The 16,689-nt window shown below is 37.3% G+C and overlaps 1 protein-coding gene across 5 annotated transcripts in view; it reads right to left on the minus strand.

Annotated features, from left to right (window-relative positions):
- EVI5 (ecotropic viral integration site 5) overlaps positions 1 to 16,689 on the minus strand; it is a 233,517-nt gene that overhangs the window by 215,011 nt on the left and 1,817 nt on the right. Inside the window, exon 1 of one of the 5 annotated variants that reach the window (XM_039236434.1) lies at positions 3,331 to 3,410. The exons of the other annotated variants lie outside the window; for them this stretch is intronic. The gene's annotated coding sequence lies outside the window, so the exon portion shown is untranslated. Of the gene's footprint in view, positions 1 to 3,330; positions 3,411 to 16,689 lie in introns of those variants that run through there. 5 annotated transcript variants of the gene reach the window in all.

The following is a 16,689-nucleotide window of genomic DNA, read 5'->3' on the forward strand; positions in this document are numbered from 1 at the left end:
TAGTTTGGTGTTTTTTTTTTTTTTTTTTTTTTAAATGTTTTATTTATTTCTAGGAGAGAGAGAGAGAGACAGCGTGAGCAGGGGAGGGTCAAGAGAGAGGGAGTCACAGACTGAAACAGGCTCCAGGCTCTGAGCTGGCAGGCAGCACAGAGCCCGACGCGGGGCTCGAACCCACGAACCGCGAGATCATGACCTAAGCGAAAGTCGGACGCTTAACCAACTAAGCCACCCAGACGTCCCTCATCACAGTTGTTCTTAACTCTTCTTTCTTGGTGTGGTAATTCCAATATCCCTACCCTCGCCAACTCCAGTTCTGATGCTTGCTCTGTGCTTTTTGTCTTTTAGTATTTCTTGTAATTTTTCTTAATAGTTGAATATGATGTACTAGGTAAAAAGCACTATTGTAAATAGGCTTTTGTTAAGGTGGTGGTAACATATGGGGGAAAAGAAAATACATCAAACTTAAAAAAACAGGGTTATGTTAGAATTTGAGGATAAGGAAATGCTTTTTCTTCTTTCTTCTTCCAATTATCTTCAATTTGGTTATATAAAATTCATATAAGAATGAGGGGGCGCCTGGGTGGCTTAGTCGGTTAAGCGTCCGACTTTCGCTTAGGTCATGATCTCACGGTTCGTGGGTTCAAGCCCCGCGTCAGGCTCTGTGCTGACTGCCAGCTCAGAGCCTGGAGCCAATTTCAGAGTCTGTATCTCCCTCTCTCTCTGACCCTCCCCTGGCTCACGCTGTCTCTCTCTCCTAGAAATAAATAAAAAATATATAAAAAAATTTAAAAAAATAAAGAATGAGGTAAATACATGAAAAAAGTGAAAATTAATCAGGAAGAGATAAAGGATATGAGAAAGAAAGTAAAGAGGAGGCTAAAGAAGAGAAATATATCTGATTTCACTTTGTTTTTTAAAATAACTCTTTGGGGCACCTAGGTGGCTCAATTGGTTGAGTATCTGATTTTGGTTCAGGTCATGATGTTACTCTCTGTGAGATCAAGCCCCATATTTGGGCCCTGTGCTGACAGGTCAGAGCCTGGAGCCTCCTTCAGATTCTGTGTCTCCATTTCTCTCTGCCCCCACCCCTTCAACTCGCTCGCGCGCGCTCTCTCTCTCTCTCTCTCAAAAATAAACAAACATCAAAACAATTTTTAATAAAAATAATTCTTACAGATTTTTTCCATTATAAGTGATACACATTTGTGGCAAAAAACATTTCTTAAATCAAGAAGAAAAATTAATTATCCATAAAATACCACTCAATCAGTGCTAGCCTTTAGCGAAAAAAAAAAAATGGAGCAGGAACTAGGGTAGTACAATGGAACATGAATGAGCAAGATCATCACCTCACTTAGAAGTAAAACTATAGCGGTGCCTGGGTGGCTCAGCTGGTTGACAGTCTGACTTCGGCTCAGGTCATGATCTCACAGTTCATGGGTTAAAGCCCTGCGTTGGGACTCTGTGCTGACAGCCAGCTCATAGCCTGGAGTCTGTTTCAGATTCTATATCTCCCTCTCTCTCTGACCCTCCCCTGCTCATGCTGTCTCTCTCTCAGAAATAAATAAAACACTAAAAAAAAATTTTTTTTTAAAAAAGTAAAACTGTGAACTAGCCACAAGCTCATAAGTATTCCAAACTGATTTCTTTTCCTAATTATGATAAACACATATAAAATCTGCCACTGAAACCATTTTTTAAGTGTATAATTCATTGGAAATAATTATATTCACAATTTGGACAGCCATTATTACCGACTTTTCATCACCCCAAACAGGAGCTCTGTATCCGTTCTTCCTTCCCTCCAGCTTCACATAATCTCTCATCTCCTTCTGACTCTATGAATTTACCTATTCTAGATCCATAGGTAGAATCACAAATAAAACATTTGTCCTTCTGTGTCTGGCTGATTTCATTCAACAACATTTTCAAGGTTCATCCATGCTGTGTTATGTATCAGAGCTTCATTCCATTTTGTGGCTAAATAATATTTCATTATATGTATGCTTCTCTCATTCTTCAAAGTGTTAGGAACTGAGACCATAAAAAAACCTGATATATTTAAGGTTGAAAGATAGGTATACTACATTCTATTATAGTCTATATTAATATATAAATATGTTCTATAACACATAAATGCTAACTTTATGGTTTTAGTATTTATACTGTTGATTTTTTACAAACTTTCTTGAACTAATATGTGTTATTTGCATAAATGAAGGGAAATCATTTTTTTAGAGTCCTCTGTCATGGCCGGATATATACATTCTAATCTGAAAAATAACATACAATAAGGAAATAAAGTGGAGAAAGCAACACAATACTGAAGCAAGCTATTAATAGATCGATACTGAGGTCAGGATTGCAGTTTAATAGGAGTACTACTAAAGAGAGAGAGGAGTTGGAACTGGACAGCATCTTTTTATTCTGTTCTGACCAAAAAGAAGGTACTACTCTGCCCTCCACAATGTCTAGTACATACCAACTATATAGTAGACAACCAACAACAAAAGTTGACCTAAAAAATAAATACATAGACAAATCTATAGATATCCAAGCTCTTCTACTTATATCTTACTTTTTTTAATTATTTACACAATTAGTCTGAAATTGATTATTACAAGCATCTCAAAAGTTTCACCGTTAAGTTTCATAGGAATCCATAAATTCAGAAGGAAACTGGCAGGTAGATCAATGACAGGATATTTATTATATTTCTTGGATCATTACTTAAACTACAACTGTGCTTACACAGGATCACAAACCCCAGAGCTCACCAACTTATAGCACCATACCTTTTTATAGTGGGTATTTGTGTGTTTTTTATAATGCCAAATGGATCCAGAGAGGTATTTTCTTATTTGCTTCCAAAATAAACAATGTATTAAGCTTAGAAGTAGCTTCTGAAATGTTTGCTTAAATTTCAAAATGGGGGGCGCCTGGGTGGCTTAGTCGGTTAAGCATCCGACTTTCGCTTAGGTCATGATCTCGCGGTTCATGGGTTCGAGCCCCGCGTCGGGCTCTGTGCTGACTGCCAGCTCAGAGCCTGGAGCCTGTTTCAGTCTGTATCTCCCTCTCTCTCTGACCCTCCCCTGCTCACGCTGTCTCTCTCTCTCTCTCCTAGAAATAAATAAAACAGTAAAAAAAAAAAAGATTTTAAATTTCAAAATGGGCTATATCAATGTAAATTTTTAAAAAAACATTAATTTATACCTATACACATTGATACTTGTCTTCATTCTTCAAAGTGCTGGAAATTCTGAGCCCAGGAAAAACTTGATATACTACTGAATAAATGTGTGAAAAAAAAAAAAATTCTTTATACTCAACCTTGTTCCAGTAGGATTTAAGGCTGGTGCAACTGTAATACACATCTTCAATCTTTTAAGCAGGTTTTAAGAAAGTATTGTTCCAACTCTGTAAACATGGAAATAAAGATTATAAATAGCAATGTCTTGTACGTTTGGAGTATTATCAATAAATGTAGGACACAGATTTTAAAACATATCCTATAAATATCCACAAAGAATTTCAAACTATGTCTTTCATTTATGTAAGCTAACAGCTGTCAAAGAGATGCAGGAAGAGAAGATACAGAGCACTGGCTTCAACAGGAATCAAAAAATAGATATTACAGTGAAAGGGGAAAAAAACAGGAAATAAGAGCAACACTGCTGACAAGACTCCTTCCTTTAAAGGTGTACATGATAAATTTCCAAGTTAATTTATTTTCTGTAGGCATATAGCATATTTCCATCTCTCTCTGACCTCTCATACCTCTAGAGCTAAATTTTTAAAAAGCACAATTTATATACAATTATATACTACTTACTGCTGCTGCAGCCACCATCATCTACTATATACTTTACTATATACGAGGCACTGCGACAAGATTTACATCAATTACCTTACTCAATCCTCACAAACCCAATATAGGGTTTTACTGATGTTTGTAGAGGTTAAACAACTTGTCCGAGATACATTAGCTAATAAACAATGGAGTTAGGATACTAAACATTTTGGCCTCAAAACAAAAACATCCTGACTGGGCTCTGACAGCTCACCCTGCTTTGGATTCTGTGTTTCCCTCTCTCTCTCTCTCTCTCTGCTCCATCCCTGTTTGCATTCTGTCTCGCTTTCAAAAATAAATAAATATTTTTTTAAATTTTTAGTAATAATATTTGTTTATTCTAAAAAAAATCCAAGTCTTATTTAATACTGTACACTTCAGTGAAGAATCTATAAAAATATACAAACCTAAACCATCCAAAGGGTAAGACAATCAATATTTCTAAGCATATACAATACACCAAACAGTTATGAGGTAAATATTATTATCATTTATCACATTCATTAACATATGAGAAAAGGATCTTATAGTTTTGGTAATTCACTTAGCCATTTTGATAATTGAAAACTGAATAAAAAACTGAAAGCAATCTTGTTATCAGACACATCTTGCTTATATATTACCTTCCATATAAATTCTGCTTGTCCTTTCTGCTTTAGTCTTCCTTTAGTAACATCATAATTACAGAATTATAACAGCTGCTATTTATATTGAGCATTAAAACCCATACCAGCTACTGCTCCAGGTACTTAACATTTATTATTTCCATTCCTCATGACCATCTTCGCACAGTAAATATGAAAACACACATTTTCTGGTAAAGAAACATACTAAGAAAGGTTCAATAACAAGGAAAATGACAAAGCAAAATGCTTGTTCTTTCTACTACATAATGGCACATTTTTTCCAGCCATCAATTCTTATAATCAAATTATTTGTAATAAAGAATTTTACTAGATTCTCAATAAAAACTAAGGTTATTTTCCTTTATAGAAGGGTAAGGTATTATACTGTAAATTATTTTATTGTATTACCACATGACTGATGTAATTTCCCCACAAATACTTTTGTATTAAAACTGGAAGGAGAGAATGCTATCTAAAGAGAGAGAGAGAGAGAGAACGAAAGAATGAAAGAAAGAAAGAAAAAACCAAGAGTACTAGCTAACTAAAATTTGATCCTTTGAGCTACATGTAACATTGCTATAGCTGAGGTGCTGAATTTCATGGGTAAGGAACTAATAAGTCTGTTCCCTGACCTCAACCTCCATTGATAAAAACACAAAACTGTTTAAAAAAAAAAAAAAAAAAAAAAAGAAAAGGATATATCCACATACACAATTTTTTCCTGGTAGCACCAAGAGTATGCACCAAAACACTGGCTTCCCCATGTCTCAACCTAAAAAGTCTGAAAAAGCACAAATTCATAAGTATCTCTTAAAATATATCATATATATCATATATAACATGAATATTTTATTTAGTATACACAATATATCACTGTGTCAAGAAGTGTGTTAAACACTGTCACTCCATACCCAATATGAAATAAAAATGATTACCACTGTTCTGAAAAATTATAAAATGGCAATTAGAATCTTCAACATAATTCTCCAAATGGGTAAATAGTGCACAGATCATAGCAAAGTCCTAAAACTTCTACTTTAAGCACAGTCATGTTCATTAATTTAATTGCAACAATACTAACAGAGGAAAAGTGGGGCACCTGGGTAGATCAGTCAATTAAGCATTAGACTCTTGGTTTAGGTTCAGGTCATGATATCACCATCTGTGAGTTCGAGCCCTCCATCTGGCTCCAAGCTAATGGCACAGAGCCTGCTTGGCATTCTCTCTCTCCCTCCCTCTCTCTGCTGCCCCTCCCCTGTTCATGCTCTCTCTCAAAATAAATAAGCTTTAAAAAAAAAAAAAAAAAAAAAAAAAAGGAGGGGCACCTGGGTGGCTCAGTCAGTTGAGTGTCCAACTTTGGCTCAGGTCATGATCTCATAGTTTGTAAGTTCAAGCCTTCCATTGGGCTCTGTGCTGACAGCTCAGAGCCTGGAGTCTGCTTGGGATTCCGTATTTTCCTCCCTTCCTGCTCACACACTCTCTCTCTCAAAAATAAACAAACATTAAAAAATAATTTAAAAAAGGAAAAGTGATCAAATTATGAGGGGAAATATATGTTATCAAAACTGGATAAAAGGATACATATGAAAAATCAGGAAATCCTGGCACAAATATACTAAATATCAATGAAATAATTTTTTAAAAGGCCCTCAGCATCTCAGCAAGGTAAAAGTACCATGTTCTAGTAACAAGATACATGTGGCCTCCTCAGAAGTTATTTAAGCTCTTTTTCCTTGTCAGGAACTTGAAAAAAGGTTGAAGTCAATGTTACCTCCAATGCTTTCCTGTGTAACATTCTAGAGTCAAAAGAAAACTGATCCAATCTTATATAAAGATTTTCTTATGCAATAATTAGATTCAATTAAAAAAAAAAAAAAGATCTAGGTGCAAAATGTTGCACCTAGAAAACTAAGGTCTTATTCCCTAAAACTTATATGCTAGACTACAGAAACAATCCAAAGTTTGGGGGACAAATCAAGAAAACGTTGAGTACATACATTAGCAAGACTAAATTTACATAGTTAGACAATAACCTTAGATTTTCAGAAGATGCCAGAGAAGCATTTATGATTGCAAGAGATTTTTTTTCATCCGGTAATAATGAAGAAAACTAAAATATTATAAACTAGTAGGCGTATCCACACCTCTCTAGGTCTCACACACCACAGGCAAGTGAGTATTCTGTCTAATCAAGTCAGAAGACCTCAGGCCTCATGCTCTTTGAATTATCCTGTAACTCGGGTTATCTCTCTCTTCCTCCCAGTTTGTGCTCTCAACTTTCAAACATGCTGCTCTGCCATATGAAAAAAATCTCACTGAATTTTATTTATCCCTCTGAGTAGCCCTGGTCTCATAGCATCCTGCCACCTCTCATAGCTAAGAAACTGGAAAGATGTTTAGCTTGTCATTCTTTCCTTCCTAACCTTCCACTTTCTCACTGCAATCTGGCTTCTACCCTACCATTTTAGTGAAACCACACAGGTCGCTCACCAAAAGCCTGTTTATTGATCTCTCCACAACATACAACCCAATTTTTTTTTTTAAATGTTTTATTTATTTCTAGGAGAGAGAGAGAGAGAGAGAGAGAGAGAGAGAGAGACAGCGTGAGCAGGGGAGGGTCAGAGAGAGAGGGAGTCACAGACTGAAACAGGCTCCAGGCTCTGAGCTGGCAGCCAGCACAGAGCCCAACGCGGGGCCCGAACCCGCGAACCGCGAGATCATGACCTAAGCGAAAGTCGTACGCTTAACCGACTAAGCCACCCAGGCGCCCCAATACAACCCAATTTTATACTCTATCCTTTTACGTATTGTGATTTGTCTGATTAGAAAATATATGTTAATAAAGAATTGAAATATCACAGAGAAAAATGGGAAGTTTAAATACTCTGAAATCCTACCCTCAAAGAGCCTCTGTTAGCAGTATGGCCTATCTCCATCAAGATTTCTTTTCTAGGGGCACCTAGGTGGCTCAGCTGGTTGACTGTCTGACTTCAGCTCAGGACATGATCTCACAGTCTGTGGGTTCGAGCCACGTCAGGCTCTGTGCTGACAGCTTGGAGCCTGGAGCCGGCTTCGGATTCTGTGTCTCTCTCTCTGCCCCTCCCCTGTTCATGCTCTGTCTCTCACTCTCTCAGAAATAAACATTAAAAAAATTTTTTTAAATTCTTTTCTATATATATACCAACATAGGAGTATATATGTATTTTTTTAGCTTAACAAAAATGAGATCATACTATACATATTTTTTAAGAATTTTTTAATGTACCTTGATTTCGTGTCCTTGTTAGTATTATTAACACTTGATTAATGGCCTCCTAAAGAGCTCCTCATCATAATATCCAGACGCTATGAATGTTACTTTAAATGGCAAAAGAGGCTTGGCAGATTAAGTTAAGGATTTGGCCATAAGGAGGTTATCCAGATTATCTGGGTTGGGCCCATCTGAAGATGCTAAACAGCTGTCTTAGAAGATAGAAGAAGAGGGGTGCCTGGGTGGCTCAGTTGATTAAGCATCCAACTTTGGCTCAGGTCATGATCTCATGGTTTGAGGGTTCAAGCCCTGCATCGGGCTCTATGCTGACAGCCAGCTCAGAGCCTGAAGCCTGTTTCAGATTCTGTCTTTCCCTCTCTCTCTGACACTCCCCTGCCCTCTCTTGCTCGCTCACGCGCGCGCGCTCTCTCTCTCTCTCAGAAATAAATAAAACATTGAAAAAAAATTTTTAAACAAGATGGAAGAAGGGGCCAAAGAACACAATGCAGAGTATATAAGGAATCCAACTCTAACAGCTGGAAAAGGCAAGAAAACATATTCTACCCTTGGAAACAACCCAGCCAATACCTTGACTTTAGCCCAGTGAAACATTTCAGACCTCTGGCCCCCCCTAACTGTAAGAGACTGAATTTTTCTTAAGCTAAGTCTTAATTTATTATAATAGCAATAGGAAATACAGTATATGCACACACCATATTACCTTAGCTTTATATCATTCTATCATAAGACTGTACCATATTTTTTTAATGTTTTTATTTATTTCTGAGACAGACAGCATGAGCATGGGAGGGTCAGAGAGAGAGGGAGACACAGAATTTGAAACAGGCTCCAGGCTCTGAGGTGGCTGTCAGCACAGAGCCTGACATGGGGCTCGAACCTACGAACCGTAAGATCATGACCTGAGCCGAAGTCAGACGCCTCAACAACTGAGCCATTCAGGCACCCCAAGAATGTACCATATTTTAGTTAGCAATCCTTTACTGATGACTACTTGGGTTGTTGTTGTTTCTTTTATTAAGTTTATTTATTTTTGAGAGAGACAGAGACAGAAAGAGAATCTCAAGCAGGCTCCACACTGTCAGCATGGAGCCCAGGGCTGGGCTTGAACTCACAAATGGCAAGATCATGACCTGAGCCCAGACTAAGAATTGGATGCTTAACCAACCCAGCCACCCAGGTACCCCTACTTGAGTTGTTTTCAATTTTTTATTTTATACCAGGTGCCAAAAATAGCTCTAAACACATCTTTCCACATTTGTATGGTTCTCTAGGAGTTATTTCCAAAAGTATAACTACTGCATCAAGAAATGTGAAATTTCAGGGCACCTGGCTGGCTCATTCAGCTCTTGAAATCAGGGTTATAAGTTCGAGCCCCACAGTGGTTGTAAAGATTACTTAAAAAATAAATAAAACCTGGGGCATCTGGGTGGCTCAGTTGGTTAAGCATCTGACTTTGGCTCAGGTCATGATCTTGTGGCTTGTGAGTTCGAACCCAGTATTGGGCTCCGTGCTGACAGCTCAGAGACTGGAGCCTGCTTCAGATACTGAGTCTCCTCTTTCTGCCCCTCCCCCACTTGTGTTCTGTTCTGTCTCTCAAAAATAAATAAATGTGAAAAAATATTTTAATAAAATAAAAAACAAAATAAATCTGATATTTTGTTTTAACAGATATACATCATATATAAAATATACACAATACATACACTTAAAATATATAAATATATATATTTAACAGATATATAAATGTATATAAATAACCTCCAAAAAAGCTATAACTAGTTTTTATTCACAGTAACAATGTTCAAACCCTTCTCTCCTTCAAAGTTCTCTATTTCTATTAAGTCAGCTTCCAGGTTTTCCTTCTGTAGTGGCAAATCTTTCTATTCTTTTGCAGGCTCCTCTTCAATTAATTTCCGAAATGTCAATGGCCCCCAAAGTTCCAATTCCAACAGAGGTTCTCTCCTCACTACACTCACTTTCAGAACTATCTCATTTACTTCCTTTTACCCCCAATTACTATTTACAAACAAAACAGAATTATCACCTTCTTTTCCCTACAAAATCTACTCTTCAGCTCCCTCTACTAATTACTACCACACCAATATCCAGCAGTCTATGACAGATACATGGGGGTTATCTGAGCCCTCCCTTATCCTACCCCACATACCATACCTCTAGAATCCCTAAGATTCTCTCCCTCCCTATCAATTCCTTGGAACAGGAATACATCAATTTTCAACTCTTTTACTGTGTGTTTTCCCTACCAGAATACACTTTCTGAAACTTGGTTCTGATTTAATCAGACCCTTCACAGATTGCTGGTGGAAATGCAGAATGGTATAACCATCTGGGAAAATTGTTTGTAACTGTCTTCTAAAGTTAAATATGCATCTACCCCATGACCCAGTAATTCCACCTCTAGTTATTTATCCAACAGAAATGAAAATCTATGTCTATAAAGAGATGAATAATCCAGTGTTCACAACAGCTTTATTCATGACAACCAAATGGGGAAAATGGCGAAACTGTATTATAGCTCTACAATGGATTACTGCACACCAGTCAAAAATAACTATTGATGTGAACAACAACCTGGTTGAATTTCAAAAACATGTTGAACAAAAGAAGCCACCAATGCACTGAATTATTCTATTTTTATGAGAAGTTCAAGAACAACAAAAACCAATTGGTGGTAAAAGACAACAACAGGGTCTGACTAAAGAAACCATGAGGGATTATTGGGGGGAGAGGTAAAGAGATTCACAAACACATATACCGTTTATCAAAACTCAATTGCATAGTTAAGCTCTATGTGTTTCACTACATATAAATTTACTTCACACACTTTTAAAGCAGACATTAAGATTTAAAACTTACTTCACCAAGCATTTTCCCTTACTAGTTACAAAAAGCATCAAGATTTAAGACAAATTAATCACTCAATTACCTTTTTTAAAATCATCTCACTCAGAAACTAGAATATATCAACAGTGCCTTCCCCTATAGTTTGCAAATTTTGTGAGAGCAAGGGTTTTGTCTATGTAGAATAGACCACCATTATCTTCCCAATAAGTATCATTATGTTTGACACACAGGAGATGTGTGTTATCTTTGGTGGTTCTTAATGATCTACTGACAACTGTATAACTTCTTTAAATTTCTAGACCACTTATTGATTCACTTTTCTGATCTTGTATGTTACATATAAATGAACCATCGTGCTTGACAACCTTCATAAACCTTGCTCATCTGGGGCACCTGGCTCAGTCTGTTGAGAGTCCAACTTGGGCTCAGGTCATGATCTCACAGCTTGTGAGTTTGCACTCTGTGTTGGGCTCTGTGCTGATAGCTTAAAGCCTGGAGCCTGCTTCAGACATTCTCTCTCTCTCTCTCTCTCTCTCTGCCCCTCCCCCTCTCAAAAATAAATAAAAACACTTCAATAAATAATAAGTAAATAAAATAAACCTTTCTCATCTGACAACAGAAAAGCTTCTCCACATTTTCAAAAAGGCAGTCAGGTTGAGTCTTTAACTTTGTGCTCATCATCTCTTACGTCTATTTCAAATGAATACTCAAAGACATTAGAAGTTTCACGGGCTTATTCCCTAAAATTCATTCTTTTTTTTAAATTTTTTAATTTTTAATTTTTTTTGAGAGAGAGGAGTGGGAGAGGGACACAGAAAGAGGGAGACACAGAATCCGAAGCAGGCTCCAGGCTGTCAGCACTAAGCGCGACACTGGGCTCAAACCCATGAACCATGAGATCATGATTTGAGCCAAAGTCAGAGCCTTAACCAACTGAGCCATCCAGGTGCCCCAAAAACATTCATTTTCAATTTACTTCAAGCTCTATTTTCTCACCATCAAGTCTTCTCAACTATCCTGGTTTCTGGTATACCTGAAGATATTAATTTTTCCTTCTCTCAAATATCTTATTTAGGAATATTGTACAATTGTTCATTAGAGCAACACTTTTTCCAGTATCTGTTAACATTGATCTAACAAATTTACTAGCCCAATTTATGAAAATGCGCAAGTTCATTTTTGCCATGGCAAAAGATCTGTATCAGGCCAAAAAAGAAGACAGCTATTAATCATTTGGGCATCAACTCAAAGACAAGACAAAAATCCCCTCTTCACTTTTATATCAATGCTTGCACTTTCCTATGAAAAACACAAACAATCATTGATAATACAGCCAGTTCTGTTCCCATCTCTCATCAAGGTCCTTCCAAGAACACAGGAAGCAGCAGTTCCTCAGAGAGAGAGCCCTAATCATGAACTCACAAGACACTGAATAGCAAAACCAACAATGAAGACCCAGATAATAGTCAGTCTGACCAGCTTTATGGAACACTTTTCAGAGTGCAATTGTGAGGGCTGGATTAGTACAAAGAACAATTAACAAGCACTAAACCCACACTATCATTGGCCACTTAAAGGATAAACTGCAAACAGCACAGGCAGGGAAAGCTCTCTTTAAGTACAGATACAATTAAAAAAAAAAAAAAAATAGCTGGAAATGGGAACAAATAAACATACCAAGCCCAAGCCATCGGAAATAATGAGCAATAGGCAACAGTTTCTATCCACAAAATACTAATTAACCTACATATTTCCAAAAGGACATTTTAGCACAGGTTAAAAAAAATGGACATAATTTAAAGGTAAATACTTTGAATTGTATAAACTTAGTCTAAGAGAAAACAAATGATTTCATTGTGAACTTTTTGTTAAAAAGTCTGTCTTAAAGACCATTTGGAAACCTACTGATTTAGCGTTTTAAAGAAAATAAAGAGGGGCATGTGGGTGGCTCAGCTGGTTGCCCGACTTCGGCTCAGGTCATGATCTTGTGGTCTGTGAGTTCGAGCCCTGCATCAGACTCTGCTGACAGCTCAGAGCCTGGAGCCTGCTTTGGATTCTGTCTTTCCCTCTCTCTCTGCTCCTCACTTGCTCACACTGTTTCTCTCTCTCAAAAATAAATTTAAAAAAATAAAAATATCTTTTAAATAAAGAGTGCAAAGAATCACAAAGCTATTAGAGAAGCTTAACATAAAACTTTTAATGGGTGGTTTTAATTTATCAGTTTATTTTAACTATAAATTAAGATCTCTACAACTTTATCTTTAGTAATAGATTCCAATTTTTTCTGGTATAAAATCTTTCTTCAAAATAAAAAATTCTTCCCCCATGACCACAGTTGGTTTTACCTATTATGGACTGAAATGACAAAACAACCATGACTTTTTGATAACTTTTATGTTACAAATATGCAAGATTATTTATTCATTCACTATTAAATGTTTAAGGTCTATATGGATTTTTCAGACCCGTTGCAGAGAGCCATAGGCCAATCTGTTTCTCTAATCACTAACACCCTCTTTACCATGAGTTTCCTTCCCACTTTTAGAAAGCATCAGATAGATCACTATTTGGCTTACCTTTAAAACCATTCCCAATCCTGAGAGTGTATGACTCTGGAACAACAAGTACTTCTCAAAATAATTTGGGGACTTCTAGAGAAACAATGGTTTGATCCAATACTTTGGTACTCTCCCTCCTGACATTCTATTCAGATAACAGTAAAGAAATTTAAAAGCTATAATCTTTCAAGAAGCAGACAGTAGTGAAGGGCGGATGACAACATTTTTATAATGAAAGTACATGATGGAATTCCAGGGTAAGTTGGCAGATAGAACACACACATCTAATTTTCCTCCCTCCCAAAACTCTACTAAAACAAGGATAAAGAAGATGATGTTGTATTCTGTTTTTAGCTCATAAACCATAAGGACAGGGAGAATGGAAAAAGAGACAACAGCAATAAAATTTTGGAAGCTGGAAAGAAGATGGATGAGTGGTAACTGACTTTGTCAAAGACAGCCAAATTACAAGCCAGCAGTGCTGTCAATTTAGAACCAACCCAATTTATACTACACAATCCTCAAAAGGCTTAGGAACTGCCAGAACAAAGAGGGGCAGGGGAGACCGAAGTAAGAAAGGATCAGGTGAAAGCTGTCAAGAGTTAGAAACCTAGACCCATTCCTCCTCCAAGCTGCTGAGTGGCCCATCTTCAGTGCAGCAGTTGCCTGGAGATTTATTCTCTCAAGAGGGCAAACCATAATGGGTAGAAGACATAAGTATCCCAACAACAAAAAAAAGCAAATTATGTGACCTTATATCCTGAACATTCTATGACTCATTCATTATCCAGCCATCTTTCTTGAATTCCCAAATCACCAGCAACCAAACCTCAACCCTCCAAGCACAAAACTGGAAGATACTTTTTGGGCAATATGGCCAGACCACAAGGAAAGACAGAAACACTGGGGTAGCTTCAAACAGTCCACCTAAACCAATGGTTTCACTCTTGACCACATACGGGAATCACCTGGACGACTTTAGAAAATACCGATGTTAATCTGTAGGGATAGAAATCAGAATAGCCGTTGCCTTTGGCCAGGGAGTAGGGAAGAGAGAACAAAGAGATACACAGGGTTTTCACAATGCTCCGTATCCTATTAGTTACGTGAGTGTATACATGGCAAAATCGAACTATAAACTTAAAATGTGTGTTTTACTGTATGCAATCATAACTGTTTAAAAAATATTGCTACCTGAGTCCTATCCTCAGAGATTCTGTTGCATTTGGTCTAGCAGGGTGTGTATATCTTTTTTAAGCTCTCCATATGATTCTAAAGTGCAACCAAAATTGAGAACCACTGTTCTATGCAGGAGACTATAGAGTAAAACTGGAAGTCAATAAGCCCCACCTACAAGCTCAGGGCTTCCAATCAGCTTTTAGTCTCCACTCTCCATCATGAAGAAACCACCAAGGATTATCAAAACTCTGAGGGCCTCTATTATAGAAAAAAAGTAACTTGGAGGAAACAAACTACGCAAAGAAAAGAAACCTTAAAGAGACTATCTTTAACATTCTCAGACAGATAAAAGAAGATACCGCAACCACGGAACAAGAAAGAGATGGAGGAATGTATAATGGAGTAAAGGACAGGAAGCCAAACCTACAGGCCTGCATAAGGGAATATGGTCAAGAAGCTATTCTGCAGGGCACCTGGGTAGCTTAGTCAGTTAAGGGTCTGACTCTGGATTTTGGCTCAAGTCATGATCTCAGCATGGAGCCTGCTTGGGCTTCTCTCTCCCTCTGTCTCTTCCCCTCCCCCACTCACATGTGTGCCAGCTCACTCTCCCTCAAAATAAATAAATAAACTTAAAAAAAAATACTTATTTGTCTCACTCACAGAATCCCAGGAAGGTTCAGGACTTGGAGTCTCCAAGTCCTTCTATATATGGTCAGTGTATGGGAGAGGTATAGGGCTGAAGAGGTTAGTAATTTAAGGTCTGCAATATAGAGACCCTTTAGTTTCCCTTCATTTATATAATCTCATAAATTTATTCCCTAGAAACAGTGACTTGGAGAGACTCCAGACTCAAAAGACTGGAGTGAAGCAAAGGCTGAAAGCCAAGGGATTAAGCAGAAAAGCATGTATTGTGAATAGCAGCCCCTACCTACCCACAGCCCAATTCCTTTGTGCTCAGAACACTGCGAGCCAGGCATATTACTTCCCCAACTCTCGCCCCTGCCCAGTTGAATTTAAACGTCCTTTTTGCATGCTGCCAAATCAATTTTCATAACAGCATTTATAGTGGATGATAAAGGTCTCTCCTTGAATTTCTACTTACCCTCCTAGACTCTAAACTGCTTACGGGCAGGGGAAGCATCTTAATCAGCTTTGTATCCCCGAAGTCCTAACACAGTGATTGTGAATATACTCAACACTCTGTAACTCTTTAATTGGTCCTAGATACCACACCAAAAAAAAGAAAGAAAGAAAGAAAAAAGTAACAAACAAACCACCTTGGAAAACTAGAACATACAAGGTGTAATTTACATTAGGTCCTGAATGAAGATTAAAGACTTAAATCAGCTGTACTTTTTTTTTTCTAGATTTATTTATTTTTGGGAGAGAGAGCACAAGCAGGGGAGGGGCAGAGAGAGAAGAGAGAGAGGGAGACATAGAATCTGAAGCAGACTCTAGGCTCTGAGCTGTGAGCGCAGAGCCCTGCGCAGGGCTGGAACACACAAACCGTGAGATCATGCATGACCTGAGCCGAAGTTGGACGCTCAACCAACTGAGCCACCCAGGTGTCCCATATTAGCTGTATTTCTATATACTGGCCACAAATATTTTAAAATATCACTTACAATGTAAAAAATTTAAAATAACTAACATTAAATAAAAAAAGATGTGCAAGACTTTTACAAAGAAAACTATAAAACATTACTGAAATTTTAAAAGACCTACTTAGAGGTATATACCATGTTCGTAAATTAGAAAATTCAATATTAAGACGTCGATACTTCCAAACCGATCTATAGATTCAATTCCAATTTCCAAAATTTGTTGAAATTGACAAGAAGATTCTGAAATTTATGGAAATGCAAAGAGCCAAAACTGTCCATTATTAAAGAACAATATTGGAGGCCTTATACTACCACACATTCAATTACATTAATACAGTGATATTGGCGCAAGGATAATAGACCAATAAAACAGAATATCCAGAAACAGATCCACACTTAAACAATCACCTGATTTGTGAGAATGTGCCAACCAGTGCGGAGGGACAAATATGGTTATTTTCAATAAACGGTGCTGGGTCAAAAAAATATCCACCTGGTAAAAAGTGAATCTTGACTCCCTATAATCCATGGGAAACTTATTGTAAATTGTACACTTTAAATGTGAAAAGTAAAACAAAATAAAATTTCTGTAAGGTAACCAGGAAAACATCTTCATACTCTTAGGCTAAGCAAGATTTCTTAAATAGGAGACAGAAAGCAGTAATCATAAAGGAAAATAGTAAATATATTTCTATAAAATTAAGAATGCCCATCCATCAAAAAAAAAAAAAACCAC

This window comes from Hyaena hyaena, unplaced genomic scaffold, assembly GCF_003009895.1.
Source record: "Hyaena hyaena isolate Hyena2069 unplaced genomic scaffold, ASM300989v1 scaffold_111, whole genome shotgun sequence".
NCBI classification, from domain to species: domain Eukaryota; kingdom Metazoa; phylum Chordata; class Mammalia; order Carnivora; family Hyaenidae; genus Hyaena; species Hyaena hyaena.